The following is a 24,280-nucleotide window of genomic DNA, read 5'->3' on the forward strand; positions in this document are numbered from 1 at the left end:
AAGATCGCATCAATTCGATAAAAATATAAAAACCTTGAAAAGAATAAAGAAACCTAAAACCTTGAAAAGATAAAAAATCTAAAACCATGAGAAAATAAGAATGTTATCGAAGATCGCATCAATTCGATAAAAATATAAAAACCTTGAAAAGAATAAAGAAACCTAAAACCTTGAAAAGATAAAAAATCTAAAACCATGAAAAAATAAGAATGTTATCGAAGATCGCATCAATTCGATAAAAATATAAAAACCTTGAAAAGAATAAAGAAACCTAAAACCTTGAAAAGATAAAAAATCTAAAACTATGAAAATTTGTCAGCAACTTCTTACCCCAGAGTTCTCCTTTTTAAAATTCTTTTTGAGGATCAGGTGAATACGCCTGTCCCGAGATCTAGCCAACCCCAATGACAAGTTATTATAAATAAAGCAAATATGCTCACCAAGGCGCCTTTGTCACCAGGGAAGGCCTTTCTCCCGGGGCAGAACGCTTCCCTGTCCTAACTTTATCTCGGTAGGAACCTCCAACTATGTCGTGGAAAAAACCACAGACTTTTACTTAACTTTAAATCTAACTTAGCACTCTGAACAAAAACCAGCGGAGAATGATCTGAGATGAGAAGTAGCCGCTTGTGGCCTTTATTCGCAGAGTCCTCCAAGGCACAACTCTGAACAAGCAGAGCCTAAGTGTTGCCGAGCAGGAGTCACGAATGATGGATGCCCTCTGCAGCGGGATGTCCACGACCCAGGCCTTGGGGAGAAGGTGCGCACGTTCTGAGGAGGCCCCCTTTGGGAGAGGGGTTTTAAGTGTCCCCACAACACCTCCTTTGTTTACTTCTGGCCAATCTTGCCCAAGTGTCTTCCCATTATGTAAATAGGAGACCCTTGTCTTCCAATCAATATAAAAATGATATCATACGTGGATGAGGCCACTTGGCCTGCCCCTTGAATGATTTAATTACTCTACAGTAGCCCTGGGGCTACAATGGGCCTGGTTCATGACCGGGACATGACCGCACAGCTGTGTGTGTGTGTATGTATGTATGTGTGTGCATGTGTGTGTGTGTGTGTGTGTGTGTGTATATATGTGTGTGTGTGTGTGTGTGTGTGTGTGTGTGTGTGTGTATGTGTGTCATCATCCTTCTGCTCCTGCCCAGCAACACATGAGGCCTACAGTACATGAAAATTTACCACACGACCATCAGAGTCCCTAGCAACCTTGACGAGACTGACCAGATAACGTTAAAAAGTTGATTTTCACAAAAAGATTGTTTTCACAATTTTTTGGTCAAAAACAGGTGTTTTTAGCAAAACTAACCCATGTTCTACTGACGATTACTAAAGAACGGAAAACGATAGAAACAAACCGTTTTTTCCTGGTGAAAGAAGATAGTCTACTCTCATTTGGTACCTTCGGTGTTTACATAGTCATAAAGCTCACCGTTCGGTGGATCTTGGAAAAACAGTCAAAATGCTGTAAAACGTCTGGCAGTATGGAGCGCTCTGCACTGAAAATCTAACCTGACTTTCGCCAGATCCTATAGTTCGCTGTCTGCTTCACACAAGGATCTGGGACTTCTCGATAGGAGATGTATTTCTGAAGGCGGGTCCTTGTAAAACATCCTCGCATGTGATTTGATAAACCACTTGCCTGTTATCTTGAATGACGTGCTAGGCTTCTTCAAGCTCTTGCCAAACCCGGTCGGAAGAAGAGTAAAAACTATTCTCTGTTAATCTTTTAAAGAATGAATACGTGATAGATTCGGACAAAACGGTTCAAATAGCAGAATCAATGTCAGCACAAGACTCCTCGCTGCGTGCCGCCATTGTTATTTGAATCAAACACTCGCTTCGGCGCTCCTGATTGGTTGCTCATTTTTTGAGCACTGGCACAGGGGTTTGGATTGCCCTCGCGTCCAGACCCTTGTGTGGAGCTCAGCGAAACGCCTCTGGTGGAGCATGGCGGAACTACAAGGGTCTGGCGAGAGTCAGGCTACTGAAAATTGCTGGCAGCCAATGAATTAATTACCTCTCACTGCCTTCACGTCTGCCAGGCTCCAAACTGTCTTCATAACAGCAGTTGCAATTCAGTATAAAAACAGCCTCTGTAAAGTTAAAACCAATTAGCAAAATGCTAATCGCGATTAGCATTTGAACTGCAGTTAGTTTACCTACCCTCATAACTAGACCTCTCAAATTCCGAAAAATGCATTAAAATAACATTGGACTACGTTGTTATTTTTGTTAAACCTTAGGGTGGCTATGATATAAATGGTGTAACGAAATTTGAAGTGTAAATATACAAACCTTATGAAAGTGTAAGCCACAACCTTTTCCTACAGGAATACATGGAAAACACAGCCTCCATAATGAGACCTCCCCAAATTCAGAAACATTTATTAAATTGAAATCGGACAACGACATTATCTTTGGTAAACTCTTAGGTAGCTGTGATATAAAATATGTGACGAAATTCGAAGTCTAAATATACACACTTACTGTTGAAAGTGTAACTGCGATTTCCATAGGAATACATTCTAATTAAAATCCTAGTTGCCTCACGCACACCGCTCTACTTCCGGTATTTCGCCGGCTTTGTGGGGGTGTCACATGATCCTTTGGGAGTGATTTACCCAGAATGCTCAGGTCAATACAAATCATCCAAAACACACCGTCACAGTGAAACATCGTTTATTTTCCAGTATAGCAAATGAACACAGAGTATATTCAACAGCGAGTAAGTCCGTACTTGCCCCTAGGGGCCATGGCATCTCTAAGAACTAATCAGTCTCAGGACGAGACACCGTTGCGGACAAGCCTTGTGTTACACCTTCAGTGTACCGGTGCGGACAATCCCTGTCATTCAATCAAAAATTGTGTGAGTTCAATTAGAGTTGTCGTGATGTAATCAAACTGTGTGAATCTGAGTTAAAACAATACTGTGCTGTGACAATTACATCAGTATGTTTAACAAGAATGGCAATAACTTGATTTTTTATTTTTTAAATATCAACATTGTATCTTAAATCACTCTGACATGACCTAAGCAATTTAAGCTATTCCGATTAATAGTGTACATTCACCAACACACACGTTTTTGCTAATTATAGAGCCATTGACAGACCAAATAACACCAAATTTATTGGGGGTGCTTTGGATGGGGTCTCAAGTCATCCCACCAAATATGGCTTTCATACGTCACAGCATTACCAAGATAGGCGCACTTCCTGTTTGGCAGCTTCGCTCGCTGAATTTAATTGGTTATCACAGGCGAACGCTTGGACGTATGAAGGCGAAATCAAGGCGGTTGATTCGCCTTGGTCTGTAGATCACGATAGCTTTACTTTGACTTTGAACAAAATTAAAAATGGCGGGAAAATCCATCATGGCGGAAAATGACGTCATATGGTTCATTGGAATTGGCTGAGTCAGAGGATTCCAATGGTATAAGTTTTATCAAAATCGGCCATACGGATCAAACGTTACGGGCATGAACGTGTTTTCCAACTTTGACCAGTTGGTGGCGCTAGGGCGTGACAGTGGCGAGCATGAAACCTGGTGGTGTCAATCAGGGTAGGCTCTTCTATCAGCATACCAAATTTCATGACTTCATGTCTTACGGTTTGGGCTACAGGTGGAAAAAGGTGTGGGCATCAGCACTCAAAAATCGCTTTTCCATTCATTCCTATGAGAAAAAATTGACCGGAAAAACTGGAATAACGGGAGAACGACGAGTCGTATCGAAAAGCTGTATACAAGCCACCATCCTCGCATCAGGACACACGTGTGAGAGGTGGAACGACGTCTCTAGCTCCAAATTCCTAGGACAAGATAGGGAGACAAAAGTTGGACTTAAGATAAATAATAAGGATAATATGAAACGCACGGATAACAATAGTGTGCTTTTGCAAGCACACTAATTAGTTAATGTAGCTCATAAGGAACCTGGTGAGTCCGGAAAAGCCCAGTTCTAAAACATATGACCAGATTGCTACTTTAATGAAGAACCACTTCAATCCTAAACCGAGCGAGATTGTGCAGAGGTACAAATTCGACTCGCGTTCCCGCCAGCCTAGTGAGACTGTCAGTTCATACATAGCTGAGCTGAGGAGACTAGCTCATAATTGTAACTTTAGCACTACACTGGAGCAAATGTTAAGAGATCGTCTGGTATGCGGTGTCAATGATGATAGGATTCAAAGACGTTTACTGTCCGAAACTGACTTGACGTTTGAGAAGGCATTTAAGATTGCTGTAGCTGCTGAGGCTGCTAGTAAAAATGTTCAAGACTTGCAAACCAAAGCACCGTTAGCATGCAACAGCGTGAAAACGGAGGGAAAAGAGAGAAAGGGAGATTGGAAAAAGAGAGAGTGCTACCGTTGTCACGGGAAACAACACAGTGCATTCGAGTGCAAGTTTAAAGAGGCAAAGTGTCACAGTTGTGGAAAAGTAGGCCATATCGCCAAGGCTTGTCGAAATAAAAGTAAAGGAAGCACGCAACTAAACTAGATGTACCGCAAAGCGATACACAATATGACCGCCGCTCAGTCCTGCACATTTTCTCCGCAAATATCAATCACGCTTGTGTTTCCATCGCCTACTCCATCCCTACTGCAACTTTTATGTATGTTTGAGTGTGTGCATGTGTGCGCTTGCTTTTGTGTATGAGTGCTTCTCTGTCTAGTGTGAGTGTGTGTCTGCTTGTGTGTGTGTTTAATGTGTCTCTGAGTATATGTTCACTGTGTTCTCTGCCGTCACTGTCACTCCAATATCAGATAACACACACACACACACACACTCACATGCGCGCGTGTGCACACACACACACACACACACATACACAGGCACACACTCACACACACACACTCGCACACACACACACACACACACACACACACACACACACACACACACACACAAACACACACACACAGGCACACCCAGAGAGAGAAAGAGAGAACACACACAGAATACACACAGATAACACAGACACAGAGAGAGAGAGAGAGAGAGAGAGAGAGAGAGAGAAAGAAAGAGAACACACACAGAACATGCACATACACACATATACACACATGCAAACACACAGATGGGCACACAGAAACGCACCCACACACTATAGTACATCACACACACACTCACTTCTCAGCTCCGGTGGTCTCACAAAATGTACTCAAAGATGTGTGTGTGCATGTGTGTGTGTGTGTGTGTGTAGGTGTGTGTGTGTGTGTGTGTGTGTGTAAGGGTGTATGTGTGCATGCGTGTGGGCGTGTTTGTGCATGTGTTTGTATAATGTTTTATGTACATGTGTGTATGTAGTGGTGCGTGTGTGTGTAGGTATGCGTGTGTGTGTGTGTATTTATGTGTGTGTGTGTGTGTGTGTGTTCCTGCATGTTTGTTGCACCCAGAGCAACCATTCTCTTTTAAAACATATTTGGAAACTAGTTGATTAAAGGTTTCTAATGGTGTCACTTATATGTTTCTAGGACAAAAACTAGCAGAGATTGAGATGTTTGGAACAGTTTTTGAAATCCCCAGGGGGGGATTTAGACTCCAGATAATACCACCATCTACTGGCCGATGGGTATACAGTCCTGAATGTACACATAAATCCATTTATTTTATAGCCCCCCATGGATGAAATTCCACAAAACTTGGCATACTCCCAGAGGGTGTCAGGTTAATCATACACATGAAATTTGGTGCAGTTCATAACATCTCATCTGAAGATAGGGGCAATTAAAGCAATATTACATTGCATTTTCAATTTTTACGATGGGGGGGCAAATCACAAATGACTGGTTATAAGCTAAGTTGATGCAAGCTCTAGAGAACAACATACCATAAACATTTTGTCATCCTCGGTGCCACGGTTCAGGTAGTTATGTAGGAAAAACTGTCATTTTTGGGCTTCGGGCGGGGGCAGCGCGGGGGTGGAGTGACCCCCGGGGACGAAACGAAAATTTTCCATAGAACTCTACTGGGGCTACATGCCCACCAAGTTTCATGCGCTCCGGTGTTACGGTGCCCCGGGAATCGTTGACGAAAAATGACGGGAAAAAAGAAAAAAGAAAAAAAAAAAAAAAACTTTGACAACAACTATATGACCGCTTCGCTAGCTACGCTAGCGGCGGTCATAATGAAAAGAATCCACACAGAGAGGAGCGGCGTGCGCGTTCACAAGGAGCACACAATGTATGTGAGAGGCAGGATAGCAGTAATTCTTCGGAGGAAGAAGCATTCACATTAGCCTGCATTAAAACAGAAACCTCAATAAAGAGAATTAAGCCGTTCGAAGTAAACGTGGAAGTAAACAGGAAGAAAGTGAATTTCGAAATTGACACAGGATGCAGTGTGAGTGTTATGAATGAGACAACATTTCATAAGATGTGGAAAGAGAACACACGTCCACAGCTGAAGAAGACTAAACTTTCACTGAGGTCTTATACAGGAGAGAAAATTAAAGTAGTGGGAGTAGCAGATGAGGAAGTGACCTATGCACGACAGCAAGTCAAAACATTGCCCCTAGTGGTAGTAAAGGGTACTGGACCTAGCTTGTGAGGAAGAGGATGGCTAGAGACTCTAAAGCTGAAGTGGGACGAGATAAAACATGTGAGAACAGAGACTCAGGGCTACAGCATGTGCTCTCAAAGCATGAAGATGTTTTCAAAGAAGAGTTAGGCATGTTGAAAGGCATGAAAGCAACAATTAGAGTGTCTGCTGAAGCCTGTCCTAAGTTCTACCGGCCCCGCTCAGTTCCGTATGCCATGAGGGCGAAAGTAGAAGAGGAGTTAGAGAGACTACTGAGGGAGAACATTATAGAACCAGTCAAGTATGCTGAATGGGCAGCACCCATCGTACCTGTCCTGAAACCGGATGGTTCTGTCAGGATTTGTGGCGATTACAAACTGACTGTAAATAGCGCCTCCTCGCTAGAGCAATACCCTATTCCCCGTGTGGAAGACTTGTTTAACACACTTACAGGAGGGAAACAGTTCTCCAAGCTTGATTTAAGTCATGCGTATCAACAGATTGTGATGGATGACGAATCCAAGAAATACCTACAGATGGTACGGGTTGAGAATGCTCCTTTCTTTCCCGCACATCGGGACTCCCGAAGCATCGGGAAAACTGCAACCGCAAGGGGGCAACATAGACCGCCCTAATAATATGAAGGTTCGGCTCATGGAAAAACCCGAGGACACCGCGCTGGTGACAAGCGGAGAAAAGAGACATGACGCTCGGCATGTTAGATTGCAGTTGCAGAGTTTTCCAATGTTTACAGCCTACCTCACAGCTCTCTCACTCGACGTAGCCTATAACTCAGTCAGTCCAGCAGAGATGCCAGAGCAACGTTTTGGTCAATGGAGAGGGAGAGAAATGCTCCGCATATCCGTCTCATTTAATCATTAAAATTAAAGTGATGACTGGCGAAATTAATCAAACGACGTTTCAATAAACCATTGTTGAAATGAATGAAAATGGTTTTAGAAACATATAGGCCTATCAGAAGGAAATAGCCTTCAATTCAACCTGAAATACTCGAAAGGCAACCTTAGATTAATTCATGAATTCATTACGGTTACAAGACCGCATTTCCGTGAATAGGCTATTATTGTCAACGTCAAGGCGAAGACGAAAGAGATGGACAAGATGGACATTTTGGCAACATTTACATGCTAGGAATACTTAGAAATGTGTAGGCTATTTTAAAACGGAGGCATGTTCATTTTAACGGCGACGCTGGGTAGCCAGCACTTATCACAGATTTTGTCCCCACCACTTTTGACGACTGAAAATAAAATGTATTTAACAGAAATCTCTTTAATACATGCCTATGCTTGTCACTTTACTTATAACCGTAGGCTACATGCATGGAGAAGATCGCGCATTTTGTAACATTGTAACAATGGATGGTCAGATATGCGATAGGGCAGTGAGTGTAATTCATTGTAACCATCGACTAGCAGGCCTAGCTCCGCAAAATAAGTTTCTAGCAACGTATGTATCGTATGCATGTTCATGTTGATTCAGAGATAGGCATAGACTACCATAGGCTGCTGGGCGTCAAGCTATATGACAGCATGTTATCATGTGGTGAATTAATAACTAACGTCAGTTTAACATGTCAGAACTTTTGATCGGCGTTTCAAGTACATCTGCCGAATAAAGCCTGTTAAATTTCACATCCAACTGTGGCGCAAGTGGTTGAAGCACAGGAGTCGTAGCCTACGCCAGCGACCGGGGTTCGAAACCCAGTCGAGGCACCTCTCCGGAAATCATCAGAACAAAATGCATCGATTTATTAAAAAAAATGAAAGACTTTCTGTTTTGAGATTCATTTTATGTTTGCGATGTCTGCTGAAAAGAAAAGTTAATATGTTAATTCGTGGTTCAGCGCGCACTCACACACATTTTTACATTGACATAGTGTCGGGCTCAAGTGTCGTCCTCAGTGCCGCATATAGGCTATAATGTAGTGAACTGGTTAGACGAGTGTGGGGGAGGGGGAATGATCGCACAAGACAATTGCTCTTCATGAAATGAATCTCACAGGCGGCTGTCGATTTTTAAATGTAGCCTACTACACCACTTGCGAAATCGGACGTGGCACATAGCCTAATTATTAGGCTACTGGATAGCAAATCCATAGACTTTGTTATATCCTTGGCGGAGATAATAATTAGGCCTATCAAATTAAAAGCACACTACGACAGGTATACTAGGCAACACAAGAGAGCATTTAGCGATGGGACAGTTGTGAATGAGTGCTTAACACCCTGGAGTCTAAATATCCCCGGGGGATTTGAAAAACTGTTCCAAACACACATCTCAATCTCTGCTTTTATCATATTATAGAAACACCATTAGAAGCCTTTAATCAACTCGTTTTCAAATATATAACCTATGTTTTAAGAGAATATGGCAATGATAATGGCACTTTCTAAAAACAATAAATTCTTAGGATTTGTCCTCTCACCTGCAGCAGGCCCATTCAAAAGCCCATCCACTAGTGATGCGCGGGTGGGCTTTTTTTAAAACCCGCCCCAACCCGACTTTTCAGGAGATCCAAACCGCCCCGCCCAATCCGCAAAAATATGTTCGAATTGTGACCCAAATCCGACCCGACCCGCGGAAAGGAAAAAACGCATTTAACGTCTTTCCTAGCCTAATTAGCCCACATGAGGACAACAGCGGGTTACAATGATCGGTCATTTTGACAATCTGCGCTCCTCCACACCATTCATAATCTGCAGCCTAGACATAGCTAGTGTTAAATCTCATCTTCATAACAAGTTTCCATTCATATTTCCCCTTGCAACTTCATAGGCTAGCCTACTTTTGCGTTTAACACTGCCAAGCATTTAACAAGCACAGCTGTTTATTCGTGTAGCCTATGACAGAAGCGAGGTGTTCTCGCATTGTGCACAACCTTCGATATCCCAGATCATTAGGCTCCATGTCCATAAAGTAGCGAATGCGCGATTGACTTTTTCAGTCAGTCACGCATGGCGCAATTGGGTGCTGAATTTAGGAGAAATTATGTTTTGCGCTCGACCACACCTCCTGTATTGCAGGCGCATCGCCACCTAATATGTCGGAAGTTAACAAGTGAGAAATGTGCATTTTTACTTTTTTGACCCGACCCACCCGCAATATTTAGAAAAAACTATTAGGCCTACCCAAATCCGCCCGACCCGCGGGTAAACCCGCGGATATCCGCGGGTGATGGGCTGAACCGCGCATCACTACCATCCACCTAATTTGCATTTGAAAGAGCCAATCACTAAAGTGACACATTTAGTCTAGCCTACTTTATGAGTTTTTTTTGACCCCTCTAATAAATTGCCTATAGTCCTACTACGATAATGGAGGAAGGGCTGCCTAACTGTTCCCCCTAAGAGTTTTTTCATAAGATAAAATGTTTACTCTATTTAAGTTTAGGATTTGGTAGACAAGACAACCTCGGAAAAGTTCTTCAGATAAACAATGTTTTATTGAATTAAAGGAAAGAAAATGTATCGCCAGGGTTTCGGGGCTTGCGAAGGCATTCGTTGATCTTATCGATGCAGTCCTTGCGGCCACTTCTCCCCATCGTAGGAAACTTTCTGCTTAGTGTTGACAACACAAAGGTCTTGACGTTGTGTGGCAGTGCTTGCTTGCCCTTCGATCCATCCCAGTTGGTGGTTTTGCACCAGGCTCTGTAGTGCTCCTTTGTGGTGATGGCTCTGAAGAGCAGGCATCCGTATCTACCAACGTTGCCGCGACTCTGTTGGTGAATTCGAGCATGTTGTTCTGGGCCAACAGCAAGCAAAGTCACGTCATCGTGCTGAGAAGGAACTTGAATGCTGTTGTCGAATGTGGCAGAGAATACAGAAGAAGACTTTAACTATTACTTACATATTCTTATGACGAAACGCGAAGAAAAAATACGAGGACTGACCATCTCGCCTCTCCGCGTTTCCCCCAATAGGTCTACCATGGCGACAAAGAAATAAATATGATTTGACATTTTAATGTTTGTAGCGCGCCAGTTTACCCAGTGTGTGTGCATTGAGTAGTTCCTTAAAATACGGAACAAAGAGCGTCCCGTAGGCTATCTGTTCAATACAGAAGAAGACTTTAACTATTACTTATATATTTCTTATAACGAAACGTGAAGAAAAAATACGAGGACTGACCATCTCGCCTCTCCGCGTTTCCCCCAATATCATGGCGACAAAGAGAAATAAATATGATTTGACATTTTAATGTTTGTAGCGCGCCAGTTTACCCAGTGTGTGTGAATTGAGTAGTTCCTTAAAATACGGAACAAAGAGCGTCCTGTAGGCTATCTGTTTAATACAGAAGAAGACTTTAACTATTACTTATATATTTCTTATAACGAAACGCGAAGAACAAATACGAGGACTGACCATCTCGCCTCTCCGCGTTTCCCCCAATATCATGGCGACAAAGAGAAATAAATATGATTTGACATTTTAATGTTTGTAGCGCGCCAGTTTACCCAGTGTGTGTGCATTGAGTAGTTCCTTAAAATAGCTTACGGAACAAAGAGCGTCCCGTAGGCTATCTGTTTAATAGGCCTACGGAAGAAGACTTTGACTATTACTTATATATTTCTTATAACGCTGGCTGTAGGCGATTTCTATAACCATTTTCATTCATTTCAACAATGGTTCATTGAAGTGTCGTTTGAATAATTTCGCCAGTCATCACCTTCATTTTAATGATTCAATGAGATTAAGGAGTCGACTATTGACGGATATGCGGTCTTCATCATTAAATGCAGTTGAAACTTTCTGCCACCTGGTGGTTGTTTGGGTACATTGCCTTAGCCTCGAAAAAAATCGGCTTGACGCACTGCGGGATCTCTTCGGGAGTCCCGCGGGAGAAGGTGCATTCTCAACCCGTACCCACTGTAACAGTAAACACTCACCGTGGCCTGTTCACCTACAATAGGCTCGCTTTCGGAGTATCTTCCGCTCCGGCAATTTTCCAGCGAACAATGGAAAGTTTGTTACAAGGCCTGCCTAGAGTAGCTGTGTATTTAGACGACATTTTACTGACCGGGAAAGATGAAGCAGAGCACCTGAGCACGCTGGATGAGGTGCTCAAGAGATTAAAAGAAGCCGGCCTGCGACTTCACAGACGCAAAGTGTGCATTCTTACAAGATGAGGTTGAGTACTTAGGTCACATCATCAATGCAGAAGGCCTGCACCCTGTACAAACCAAGGTGACAGCCATCGAAGAGGCCCCAACGCCAACCACTGTGACTGAGTTAAAGGCATACCTTGGTCTGCTGAACTACTAATACGTTTCTTCCAAACCTGGCTACACACTTAGCACCGCTTCATCAATTACTGAGAAAAGAGGCTCAATGGACCTGGAACAAAGAGCAGGAAGATGCTTTCCGAGCATCCAAACAGATGCTGAAATCAGCCAAAGTCCTGAGTCACTATAGAGCAGACAGAGACTTGGTGTTGGCATGCGACGCCTCACCATATGGAGTAGGCGCCGTGCTGTCTCATGTCATGGAAGATGGCAGCGAGAAACCATTAGGCTTTATGTCGCGCACACTGACACCAGCCGAGAAGTGATATTCGCAACTTGATAAAGAGGGGTTAGCCATCAAGTTCGGCATTAAGAGGTTCCATAAGTACATCTATTGGCGAACATTTACAATCAGCACCGACCACAAACCGCTAATATCGCTTTTCCATGAAAAGAAGCCTGTTCCGCAGATGGGGTCACCGAGAGTGCAACGGTGGGCAACACTGCTGACAGCTTATGAATATAAAATCATTTACAAACCAGGCAAGGAACACGCAAACGCCAACGCGTTGAGCAGGTTGCCTCTGCCACAAACAGATGAAGAGGATGACACAGAGAAAGTCCTTATGCTGGATGTATTGGAAGATCCACCAATCACGACAGCTCAAGTGAAGCAGTGGACGACCAAAGATGAGACACTTTCTCAAGTACTACTCTGGTGTCTGAAGGGATGGCCAAACGAGGTCGACACAGCATTCAAACCCTACAGCCAGAGGAAGCTGGAGCTTAGTGTTAGAGATGGATGTGTACTCTGGGGGGCGAGAGTGGTTGTTCCGAAGAAGGGAAGGGACGGCATCTTGAAACAGCTGCATGATACGCACCCAGGTATCTCCAGAATGAAGGGCTTAGCACGCTCGTATGTGTGGTGGCCAGGGATGGATTCCGATATCGAAAAGGAAGTCCAGTCCTGCCACACCTGTCAAGAAAACAGTAAATGTCCAGCTGGGGCGCCGCTTCATCCATGGGAGTGGCCGGAGACACCTTGGAGCAGACTGCATATTGATTATGCAGGTCCTCACCTTGGTAAGATGTTCCTTGTTATTGTCGATGCACACTCCAAGTGGATTGATGTATATCAAACAAACAGTGCAACCAGTCAAGTTACTATTGAAAAGCTAAGACAGTGCTTTAGCACACATGGTCTACCGCAGTTAATAGTATCTGACAATGGGACTTGCTTTACAAGTCCAGAGTTTGAGACATTCCTGATGCAGAACGGCATACAGCACAAGACATCTGCACCTTTCCATCCGGCGTCCAACGGCCTTGCGGAAAGAGCCGTTCAGACATTCAAACGAGGATTAAAGAAAACAAAAGGAGACACTTTAGAAACAAGGATCTCAAGATTTCTGTTCAATTACAGAATTACACCACAAACTACTACCGGATTGTCACCAGCTGAGATGCTCATGTCCAGAAGGCTGCGTTCAACATTGGATCTTCTACTGCCTGATGTGAAGTCAAAGATTCGGAAGAAACAACTCAAGCAGAAAGAACATCATGACTAGGGATGTAACGATTACCGGTGTGACGGTAAACCATGATAAAAATGTTGATGATAACAATTACCGCGTTCATTTCGAATATCATTATTATCACGGTTGATACTACGGTGTGGTTACCGCGTGTTTAATTCCTCCCAGCTTCATCCGAGCCTGCTTTTGACACAAGCTGGAAGGCTACTATGAAACAAGTTTACACAAGTTTACCTTACTAATTCTGTTTTCTAATTGATGGATTTAACCCTGATTCGGATAAGGCTACACCTGCTTTTAAAGGGTGCAACATTTTCACCCCAAAACGTGCGCTGTATCATGTAGCCACTCTGCGTCTTTTTATGTAGGCCTACTACACGTTCACATTAAATCTAGGCTATTCCACTAACGTGATCAGGACTCAGGAGAATGCCGTAAGTTTTATGTTGAGCGCTGGGTGTCACTCATTGGATATAACAGATATACGAAACTCCAAATCATAAGTTAAGCTATAAGCAGCCAACATTTCCAACCAAGGAAAAAGTGAGCACAATGCCACGGTAACCTACCTACAGTAGGCTATGGAATTTAGTTCATTTAGGCCTACTGTAGTGTTTAATTCAATTTCCGAAAAAAGCTACACAGCCTATTGGCAATCTTTTCCATCAACTATCCCGTTAGCTCACGCGTCATGTCTATCATTAGGCTAATGTACAGTAGCCTAGTGCTCACCAAAATCATAGAAGTTAACATTGCAGACACTTATCTTTTCTATGATCCCAGCAATATTTTCTTTGACTTGTTGATTTTTTGAACATACATTTTATTCAATGAAAACGGATATCCTTGAACTATGCGTGACTACTTTCCTAAAACTGAATGAAGGTTAATACTGTATAATTAGGCTACTTCACGTATCTCTTAAAGTGACAGGCTCTCAATTAGACACAACACCCCTGTAATGCCATTAAAGACAAGTGTAATAGTTTAAAAATCAATATGAAGTATTCAAATTACTGAATATTTTTAGCTATAAGTAATTATGCAGATCCTAACATATTCTAAACTATTAGCAAAATATATAAAGTTTATGAATTCAAAATATGCAATAGAAACAAGACAAGCCATTTTCTGTGTGTGTGGAGGGTTGAGCAGAGACTAGGATTGCCACTGCTGTGAATGATCGGTATCCTGCTGAAGGTAATAAGGGTTTGCCTATATTTTTAATGTAAGAAACACTTTTTTAAACTAAAATATTTCAGCTTGTCTACACCCATCAGCGCTTTCTTAACATATTGTACACACAATTTTTAAAATACCGCGATAATACCGAAAACCGTGATAATTTTGGTCACTATAACCGTAGGGTTAAATTTTCATACCGTTACATCCCTAATCATGACACACACAGTAAGTGGAGGAGTTTTACTTCTGGTGATGACGTTTACATTCGTAACTACAGCCATGGACCCAAGTGGATACCAGCGGTTGTAGATGAGAACACAGGGCCTGTATCCTATACAGTACGGACAGGAGATGGACGCATCATGAGGCGTCATGTTGACCAGATCCGGAAACGGCATGCAACATTGAGCGACATATCCAGTCCAGAGGTGACGGTGGAGCCTTACCCCGCGTACACACTGTCTCCGTCCGTCAACGGATCACGGAGGTTGGATCTGCCGTATGTGTATTTGCATACACGTGATCTGATTGGCTGACGGATCCGTCGCTGCCTGAAAAGTTGAACATTTCTCAACTTTCTTGACGGAGGCAACGGAGCTGAAGCGACGGACGGACCCACAATGCATTTCGAGTCTGCCCCATGCAAAGTGAATGAGATCCGTTGACGGACGGAGACAGTGTGAATGCGGGGTTACAGTCTTCCGTTTCCAGAGGAAGCCGCGGAGGTCTTGCCTACAGACTCTGTCGTTCCAACTTCAGTAGGAGGGGAAGTGATTGAGTCAGCCCAGACGGAGACAGCCCAGGTTCAACCTTCAGCTGGGAATTCACCAGAGGCGAGAGCAGAACCATCACTGGTGCTGTGCCGCTCGGAGCGCACCAGGAACGCACCAGACAGACTCCAGATTACCTGAAAGACTTTGTAAGGCAGTAGTGAAATCCCTCAAGTAAGAGCAAGAATGCGCTCTGGGATTCACTGGAAGGATGGTAGTCCACCCACCTTCCTAGATAGTTCATTGTTTCAATGATGTTATGTAAAAAGAAAAAAAAAAAAGAAAAAAGAAAAACACTTGTGAACGTTGCCATAGACATGGAATTTATTGTTAAGTTGTAGACATTTATCCTTTGAGAGACATTATAACAGTGTTTCATTCTTTAAGAGTGTCTAGGTTATTGATACAGTATGGCATATTTGCAATTTCACTGTTATGGTATCCCAGTATGGTAATTGTGTAAGGTGACAGTTAATGGTTAAGCTCACCCGAGTAGTTTACTCTTAAAGGGATAGTTCGGGTTTTAAGTATTTTTAAGTTGTATTTTTTGGGTTCCCTGTCAGCAACGTTGTGCATCAGCACTGACTTACCCCCCGACAGCGTCCTGTGAGCCGAGATCCAGCCGGTTTTTGATCGTTTTTGATGCCGGACTATTTTCTTCAGCAAGTTTTTGGGGTCACGAAAGTAAAGTGTTTTTCTTCTCAAAACCATATGCGTTCAACAGAGTGATATATTTGCACCACAAAAACGTTGTCCAGCTGTCAGTAGCGCGCAGTGATAGGAATCGCGAAAAATAAGTAAGTGATAACGAGGTTTGAATTTTTCCTGGACAACGTTTTTGTGGTGCAAATATATCACTCTTTTGAACGCATATGGTTTTGAGAAGAAAAACACTTTACTTTCGTGACCCCAGAAACTTGCCGGACTACTTTCTTCAGCATCAAAAACCGGCTGGATCTCGGCTCACAGGACGCTGTTGCGGGGCAAGTCAGTGCTGATGCACAACGTTGCTGACGGGGAACCCATATAACTTCGTGTCTTAAAACCCGAACTATCCCTTTAAGGGGGGAGGGATGTAGTATCCTGACTATTAATGTAAGGTCATGCAGTACCACCCCACGCCACTAGAGGTTAGGGTGGACTCTTAGAACTGATGACATGTGCTGATGACATGTTCCGTGATGCGTAGAGTAAATAGTAAAGATTGGCAAGTTAAGTTTGTGTAGCCTTCGGTACAATAAAGATCCTGAAATGAAATGGACAACTGGAAGTTCTTTATTTTAAGACGTTATCACAGTTAACCAATCTTGTATGGCCGTATTACATTGTAAACACTAGTTGTATTATTAACTTTTGTAATAGAAGGCTACGCCTCTGTCCTATTTCCTTCCCTGTAACAGCTTTGTCTGTACTTTGAGAAATGCTCACCTGTGGGGTATACTACGAATCTCGATTAGTGGGTTAGCGAGGTATGTTGCGCTCAAAGCCAGGGTAGCCTATGCTGTCATACGAAAGTGGATTTGTTTTAGCGTCGCTGTATCACCATGGTATCTTAAGCTCGCAACCAAACCTGGTCGGGAGCAGGTTATGTGCTTACTTATAGCTCAAATCGTGAAAAATCACCGCCCTCTGACCAATTCTAACCAATCCATTATCTTGAAAAACGAAGTTATCTCACGTGTGCTAATCTACTTTGAACAGGTTCAGCCCCGCCTCTGCAAACATTTTGAATCTCGAAGGTTTTAACTATGTTGCGCGTGCAAATATGTCACTACTATGGACGTGCATACCATGCAATATTTGATGACCATCGATTTTTTGATGTTATGGATTAGACACTAAAAAAGACCACCCTAGATTTCTCTGCCGCTCATAAATGCGGAAGTAATCGTTGGTTAACCTAGGCTGTCTTGTGCGTCTCCACGTTTCCCAATTGGTCAAAGTCACCCCAACCACGAGAACGCACACAGATCTGAGCTGAAAGCCTAGTTTGATAAATCCATCCGTGAGTGAGTTTCGTAGTACCACTCAACTCTTATTGCGACTTTCGTTTTTAGCGATCCAGGTTATCCTAAGAAAGCTTGGTTATGTTCAGCGAGATTCGTAGTATACCCCACTGTTGGAGATCCTCTGCAGCTTCCTCATGCAGATCTCTCTCTGTGGACAGGTGAGTGCAGTCCGGAGAGGATGGCCCTGGGGGTGTCTGTTGGGGCTTAGGGTTCACATGACAAGAAAAGACAGCAAAGTGAAATATTAATCCAAAATGAAGAAACATCAAGCTTATGTGTGGATGTATTACATTGTAAACATGCTGTACTGTTCATTTTACTAACACAACAATGTACTGTTTTTGTGCCATGTGTCGTGTGTCGTTTCGTGTCGTGTGGGTTCCACATACAGGCCCCTTTTCCTGTATGTACAAGTTTTTTTCCATGTCTCCGTGTCAACTCGATGTCTCTACAAAACAAAAACAAAAGGATAGTTGAGGCAATTTAATGATGTATGACTATTTTGCTAAATCACAAATGTTGAAACAAGTGATACATGCCGTCATTATGTTTGAAAATAATGACATTATACGTTTCTTTTATAGTGGTTCGTGTTACCCTTTTTTTTACTCAGAGACAAGTGGGTGGGATGTATATTATGTCAATTATAAGCTTTTACATTATTCTGCAGTCCCATTGTGGATGTGTTGTATTATTGTTGATGCTCCATAAAATATATGGGGGGGGGGGGGTGCATTATGTTTCACCTTCTGCCCTGTCTTTTTCGAGTCATTAAACTCCCTCAGGAGGCCGTTAAGGATTGCTTTGTATCGGATGACAAAGTCATCCACCCTAGTCAGCCTTCTCCTCTTGAACCTGATGTGCTTGAGGTCCCACTGGCTCTTCTCCATAATGCCCTGGGTCCAGTTGTCACTAGTGTAGTTCTGGATTGAAACATAAACATTCTTGAACAATATTTCATTGGGCATAATGTTAGTTCAACTTTTCCAATCCTCATTCTCACCGGAGGATATGAGCCATATGATTACATTGCATTGATGAATATACCTGTGTAGCTTTACGTTGCACTCGTTTATATCTTTCAGTAAGCTCAACATACACTGGACCCGTACCGTGGCGTCCCAGGTCACCTGACAGAAGAGTACGAAACGTTCAATTGCTGTATTGGAATAGTACATTATTGACAAACAGGGCACCAGTTGGCCATATGCACATGGCACAGAAACAATAATGCAGCCCAAGAATGTCAAATGAATCAATGTCATTCAAATGTATATTCAGCATTGTTAGAGCTTCCTAAATAAATTAAAAATAACAAATACACAGTTATGGAGGGCTGCTCCCAGCATACAGGCTATTACATTACAGTACTAACCCAACAGAAGTCCACTCCACAGTGGAGCTTGGGGGAGGAGGTAGCGGACCAGTGTGGAAATGAATGTAGAACAATAATAAATATTTGGAGCACCATCTTTCTCAACATCGATTTCCTGTACTAATTGTTGAAAATGGTGCTCAAATGGAGAAGGTCCCAAATCAGACCTGCAGCTTCCTAAAATGTACCTCAACATTCCCATTGCAGGGGCTGGAGAAAACTACAGTAGCACTGACCACCACCTCGTCAAGCTCCTGCAGAGATGTAGCCTGTGTCATTAGGCCAATGACGTGCATGGCCAGGTCATAATGGTTTAATGCACTGCAAAGAAAGAAAGGTTGCAAAATGATTATAGATTTTTAATTAGTATGATACATTTAACATTGTGAATAAGATTCTCAGTGTTGTGATGAACACTCACTGCTTTCTGCACAGGTCTTTGGCATTCCGCATTACATGACTCAAGCAGCGATGTAGAATGGGTAGCCCCACACAATCTGCCTGTCCCTCTCCAGTCACTAGTCCATAATAAGTCCTGAGCAGCTCAGGAAGGGACCTTCCACAGAAATGTATGGACAGTGACTGGAGAAGGACATCATAATGCAAAATTGAACGAGGTTATTACCTGGGCAGATATTTACTTGGAACTATATTCGGCCTCATCACAGGCGAAGCACCGCTAAATAGGCGCAAAGTTCTCAAGCAGCAGCACTTGAATCCCATCCCGTGAAGTTCCAGTCGAATCAGGAAGTTAGGAGTTTTCAAGTGCTACGTGCTATGGTTACGTGAGACTAGCTGTGCTTCGCCTGTGATGAGGCTGAATATAGTTCCAAGTAGATATCTGCCCAGGTAATAGCCTTGTTTGATTTAACAGTATGATTTGTACTCGTTCTGAACACACGTCTCACAAGATATATTTAGAAAAAAAAATTAGATGTCTCAGTCACTTTTTTGGAGGACGTGCTAACTGACACCCTTCATTTACAGCAACTGTGCTAAGCTAAAGCTAAAAACGCTGCTCCCAAAGCAGGACAATGCCCGGACGGATTTTAACTAGGTTTTTTTCACTGTTCTAACTCTGGGGGTGACCGAGACTGGCTTAATTTCATTTTTGGGTGGCGTATTCCTTTAAAAGATCAGGTAGCCTAAGTGACGGCTAAACGAACGGCGGCTGAGTTGACCGCAGTGTTGTACCTAATGGGTAAATACAGTAAGAAACAACCTAGGCTGAGCCTAATCTATACTGTAGTATTTCAGAAAACTTGCAATACAAAAAAGTATTGCCTTAATGTATCATCTAAGGATTTTTTGTGGGAATATCTACTAAATATCTATTCCCACAATTTTTTTTATTAATATCTGTTAACATTTTTATCCTATTCACCCAATAAAATATTCGTCCATAGACTTATAATGGGGCATAAAGAGAGTGATAACACACAAACAACAGCTTATTGACCGGGTTGTCCACCCAGGTTGTGATCCTGGGACACCCTAGATTTTATTTTTGTATGACAACCTTTTACAGCAGCCCATGTCTGATTTCCCTAAAAAAGGGGGTTTTGCCCCCTGGGTAGGCTATAGGGACCATAATTCCAAACAAGCATGTTTGAAATAACCTGATAATTTCCCAACAGCACCTTTGTAGGCCTAAATAAACATTTACATGTTTTTCTAGGATGGCTATATGGTAATTAAATGTGAGATTGTCATCCAGCCAGATACCAAGATATTTGTATTCATTGGCCCAATCCCAATGTCAGCCCTAAAGACTAAGAAATAAAGACTCACAGACTTAATTGATCTCAGGTGCTAAGTGAGTGAGTGTGTGAGGCCACATAGGCTCAGATAGGTATTTGGGATTGGGACAGCACTTCACGAGGGGCCTGTACTACGAAGCGGGGTTACTGGCTTAGCTGGGTAACTTCGAGAGTAAGTTGATCACGTGTGGCGTAACTTCCCGGTTAACCCGTACTACGAAAGGTGGATAGGTTTTAACCGAGGTATGCTGCCATGGCAATTTACGCTGCATCTCAAACCTGTGGGGTATACTACGAATCTCGATTAGTGGGTTAGCGAGGTATGTTGCGCTCAAAGCCAGGGTATGCTGTCATACGAAAGTGGATTTGTTTTAGCGTCGCTGTATCACCATGGTATCTTATGCTCGCAACCAAACCTGGTCGGGAGCAGGTTATGTGCTTAGTTATAGCTCAAATCGTGAAAAATCACCGCCCTCTGACCAATTCTAACCAATCCATTATCTTGAAAAACGAAGTTATCTCACGTGTGCTAATCTGTCAAACTTCAAACAGGTTCAGCCCCGCCTCTGCAAACATTTTGAATCTCGAAGGCGCTTTTAACTATGTTGCGCGTGCAAATATGTCACTACTATGGACGTGCATACCATGCAATATTTGATGACCATCGATTTTTTGATGTTATGGGTTAGACACTAAAAAAGACCACCCTAGATTTCTCTGCCGCTCATAAATGCGGAAGTAATCGTTGGTTAACCTAGGCTGTCTTGTGCGTCTCCACGTTTCCCGATTGGTCAAAGTCACCCCAACCACGAGAACGCGCACAGATCTGAGCTGAAAGCCTAGTTGGACAAATTCATCCTTGAGTGAGTTTCGTAGTACCACTCAACTCTGATTGCGACTTTCGTTTTTAGCAATCCAGGTTATCCAAAGAAAACCTGGTTATGTTCAACGAGATTCGTAGTATACCCCACTCCTCCGAGCAGGTTATGATCTTGGTTAACCCGAGGTTTGCGGTTAACCACACCCCACAATGTCGACGTAGGCTACTTGGAAGATACATTATTGGAGCGCAAATTGTAAGCGCCTTTCTTCGCAAGGCGAGGGTTTTTAAAGACCGCCAGAATCTTTCTCCATATAATATTCTCTATGAAAGATAGCCTATACATTCTCAGCCGAGGGAATTCGTTGCATTTGTCAGCTGATCGAGGCAAAGTGGAGGCTATAAGCATTGGCAATATAACATTTTCATAATTAAGACATATTAATGCAAGCTATAACTAGGCCTATAAACCTTCTGAATGTTTTTGAGTTTCATTTTCACCTGCTGCCAGCGGCACTGCCGTTGCATCTAAAATGTTCACAGGATAGGCATACACTAAATCAGTCAATGGGGCTAAACATTCAATTATCCTTTATTAATATTTATTCATATACATGGCATGAATTGTGTTGCATCTGTAGGACTCTTATGAACTCAAAATTTATTTATTTCAACACATTTCAGACATTCCGCAAGCTATTAATCCTGCGTAACACATAGGCTATTTAAGGAACATGAAATAAAACTTTACTTTCATATATCCGATCTGCAATAGCCTACGTTGCCAACAGCCTTGTCTTGCTTTGTTTGCTGCCGACGTAGGCTATTTGATGTATAGTAAAGTGGGTTTTAATTCCTCGCACTTTTTATAATCATTGCACATTGCTTATCCGTAAAATAACGTGATCGCGTCATCATTAAAAGTGATGATTTGCGCTGCAACCCGCCCATTTTATGTGAACGCGCACCAACTCCGATGAGGTTAACCCCAGTTCAACCTACCCAGATGTAACCCAGGGTTACTTTGCTAAACCGGGGTTGACAAAACCTGGTTATCTTCATTGGTGTTAATCGGTACTACGACGCTGAGTAAGAAGTTGATTTGTTGAACTGGGTTTAACCTCATCGGAGTTGGTGCGCGTTCACATAAAATGGGCGGGTTGCAGCGCAAATCATCACTTTTAATGATGACGCGATCACGTTATTTTACGGATAAGCAATGCGCAATGATTATAAAAAGTGCGAGGAATTAAAACCCACTTTACTATAGGCCTACATCAAATAGCCTACGTCGGCAGCAAACAAAGCAAGACAAGGCTGTTGGCAACGTAGGCTATTGCAGATCGGATATATGAAAGTAAAGTTTTATTTCATGTTCCTTAAATAGCCTATGTGTTACGCAGGATTAATAGCTTGCGGAATGTCTGAAATGTGTTGAAATAAATACATTTTGAGTTCATAAGAGTCCTACGGATGCAACACAATTCATGCCATGTATATGAATAAATATTAATAAAGGATAATTGAATGTTTAGCCCCATTGACTGATTTAGTGTATGCCTATCCTGTGAACATTTTAGATGAAACGGCAGTGCCGCTGGCAGCAGGTGAAAATGAAACTCAAAAACATTCAGAAGGTTTATAGGCCTACGTTATAGCTTGCATTAATATGTCTTAATTATGAAAATGTTATAGGCTATTGCCAATGCTTATAGCCTCCACTTTGCCTCGATCAGCTGACAAATGCAACGAATTCCCTCGGCTGAGAATGTATAGGCTATCTTTCATAGAGAATATTATATGGAGAAAGATTCTGGCGGTCTTTAAAAACCCTCGCCTTGCGAAGAGAGGCGCTTACAATTTGCGCTCCAATAATGTATCTTCCAAGTAGCCTACGTCGACATTGTGGGGTGTGGTTAACCGCAAACCTCGGGTTAACCAAGATCATAACCTGCTCGGAGCAGGTTTGAGATGCAGCGTAAATTGCCATGGCAGCATACCTCGGTTAAAACCTATCCACCTTTCGTAGTACGGGGGGGTATTTCACAAAACCAAGATAGGGGATTTAGACAGGCTTACTGGGTTATCCTGGATGAACATAGCCTTGACTTGGTTTCACAGAAGAGATCACATATAAGTTACCATGGGAATTTATACTTGGAAGCTAGCCTGCTCCCGACCAGGCTAACAGCCAAGCTAAGTTAATTCTAATGGTAATTACATTATCTGATTGGTTCTGCTAGCTGTCAGTCAAATCAGACCTCCATGCGATTTTTTCAAAGAGCTGTATTCCATTTATATATTATTTGCTACTTGTATTTACTCGCAAAACACAGCAGAATGGCTGCCTATACCATATGGGTGTCATTTAAATTATGGTGGCCTTATAATACTCGTTGTTTGCTTCTTTTTTGACGGACGTTTGATGAATAGCCTACTGTAGTAGTTGGTTGGAAGTGGAGGGGACATTTTTCGAAGGTGTTTTCAACTAATTCGGCCTTTAAGACAAATTAAGATAATATAGGACATACTTTGTGCATCTTTGCGGTGGCAAAGAGCTTTCTTAATGACGTTGCGTGCTGAGACAAGGAAGCTCTCACACGTGGGTGCATACGTAAATTTGCATTCAGTTGATCTGCCACACCTACTCCCGCTATGTAACAGAAATACTCATGATTCCCATCCAAAAAAGTACAACTTTACCTCGTTGTTAGTCTATATCAAAAGCGGTTGTTCACTTTGTGTGCAAGACGCTATTTTTCGCGTCTTTTTTATTCCCACCGTGAGTTATTTGGGGGAGAAACGAGAACGCGCACACATACCGAATAACTTACACCTGTCTTGACCTAGCCGCCTCAACTCATCTGCGCTCAGCATTAGTGAAACGTATTTAGCATGTTTACTTTGACCAGGCTTGGTCAACCGCGTGTGTCGTCACTTATCTTGGATCTACTTACTCTGGTTTTGTGAAATAGGCCCCGGGTTAACCGGGAAGTTACGCCACACGTGTGGGGTGTCCTACGAAGCAAGTTAGACAAATCTAGGTTATCTAG

The 24,280-nt window shown here is 42.7% G+C and overlaps 1 pseudogene; it reads left to right on the forward strand.

The window, feature by feature from the left end:
* Positions 1-710: 710 nt before the first annotated feature.
* Positions 711-15,404, forward strand: LOC134094318 (uncharacterized protein K02A2.6-like; annotated as a pseudogene).
* The last annotated feature ends 8,876 nt before the right edge of the window (positions 15,405-24,280 follow it).

Source organism: Sardina pilchardus, chromosome 10 (genome assembly GCF_963854185.1).
Source record: "Sardina pilchardus chromosome 10, fSarPil1.1, whole genome shotgun sequence".
Taxonomy (NCBI): Eukaryota; Metazoa; Chordata; class Actinopteri; order Clupeiformes; family Clupeidae; genus Sardina; species Sardina pilchardus.